Source organism: Populus trichocarpa, chromosome 2, assembly GCF_000002775.5.
Source record: "Populus trichocarpa isolate Nisqually-1 chromosome 2, P.trichocarpa_v4.1, whole genome shotgun sequence".
In the NCBI taxonomy this organism is placed as follows: Eukaryota; Viridiplantae; Streptophyta; class Magnoliopsida; order Malpighiales; family Salicaceae; genus Populus; species Populus trichocarpa.
In genome coordinates, this window is record NC_037286.2 from 8158894 (window position 1) to 8161096 (window position 2203).

Sequence of the window (2203 nt, forward strand, 5' to 3'; positions counted from 1 at the left end):
ATGTTTTGAGATCAAATATTCATATATATATTTATCTCATAACTTTTTATTTTATTATTTGGTTAAATATCATTTGATTTTTATATAAAATGATATTATTGTTTTTTCTAATATGCACAATCTTATATAATATTTTTTTCTTTGATTTTATTCAATCGATTTCATGTGTGTTTATTTCTATCATCACTTGATTAAATAAAAAATTAATTATAATAAACAAAGTCATTAAATACAAAATAGCAAATGACATATGTTCTTAGTTCAAATATCCTGATCAATATCTATCTCTCGATTTTTTTTAATTTTATTTTTAGTTATTATTAATGATTTTTTATTAGCACAAATAACTCTCAATTTATTTAATTAAATATACCTAAAAATTTCTTAATTTGTGCTTAGGATTTTTTTAAAAAATATATTGAAAAAACCTGTATTTTTTTTTTAAAAAAACCATGTATTCAAAGTAGACGGGGATCAGATGAAATAGGTAGTCGCTATATATTTTGATATTCACGTGACAAAAATAAATATGATATACACGTACCTGTTCTTATCTCTTTTAATGGATGGCAGGTTTCTCTAGAAGAAAGAAAAAAAGTACTCTTCTTTTCACTTCATCCTTGCAAAACATCTGTACTACGGGGTACAGAGAGTAACCTCACTTTGCTCAAATCATAAAATATCTCATGCCCTTTAGGATATTTTAATGCAAAAAATAAGGTCGAATAATAGAACAAAAGTATACTGGTGGACACGTGTCTGTGACAGGCGGTAGAGTGCCCGATACCTACAAAAGAAAGAATAGAAACATGAGCCTATAAGATTCGAGTTTTTTAAAAAACTAAATTGGAGGTTAGGACAGCTACGTGTTCTTTTTTTATTAGTTCAGAGAGACACTGTACGACCTAATCCTTCAAGAGACGTACCTGATCATCGTGGCTGATTACAAGCGTGACACGTAATTCGGTTGTTTGCCCAATTATCTTTCGCTTTGGCACTTGAATTGCCTACCTGCGTCAGCTACACGCTTCTCTAAACGGCTTGAAAACAGCGGCTTCCTAGTTAAGGCTCTTGACTGTTTGGCGTTGGCTTGCATTTTTTATCTTTCTTTTCTTTTAATGTTTTTGATCCTACAAATCAAAAATTCATTTTGTTAATCCTATATTCAGAAAGGGAAGCACAATTAGAAAATTTTCAGAGAATCTAGAAATCAAATATTTTTTAATTTTCTATTTAAAAATATAAATTTCAAGTCTATAATGATTTTTTAACTCAAAAAAAATACTTAAAATTATCTTTTAATTCAAAATTAGAAAAGATATTGATGACAAAATATAATTTTTAATCCATTCTTTAACTATTCAAAATATTATGTGAATTCATCATCTTTCAATCTCACTTCCACGTGTATTTAATTATTATATGTTTGATGTGTGATTTTTTAAAAAAGATTTAAAATTTCCCACACTCAAATAATAAAAATAAAAGCAAGTTTTTCATATAAAAAATTGAAAAGGTAGTATATCAAATATATACAATAATGTTAACATTTAATATACATAAGATTTTCATTCGCCTTGAATTTCTTTTGTGTAATCGATAAAGAAATATTTAATTTATTAATAGTTTTGAATCAAAACTAATTATAATATTGTTATGTAAAAGTACTTAATAAAAACAGCATTTATTTAGTTATTTATATCATTTGTTAATCTTTTATTTAATCATCATATATTATAAAATTATCTCAAACTATTGATTTAAACACCTTTATTTTATGTAATTTTGCATTAAAGTTTCTATTAAAACATAAATATTATTTTCTTAAAAATTGATTTATCACTTAAATTTCTTATAATCTCAGTTTCATAACACAAGTTTTCAAATCATCACAAAAAATAAAATAAAATAAAATCTAGAAACATTGGATTATACCTAGCCTTGTGCACATCATAATAATGCGCCGAGAAGAAAAGCGGACTGAACTAATGCGCTGGTCACAGTTAAAAAAAAAAAGCATTTGTCCCCGAAGCGGAGAAAAGCCAATCTAGGAGCATCCGAACCTTAATATATTTGAATTTGTTTTTATTTTATTTTTATTTTTAGAAAAAAAAAAGAATGTAAATACTAAATAGTACCGGATTATTTGATTTCATGATAGATCGGGTGGGGGCATCCCTGATCTACCCTCCTATTACCTCAC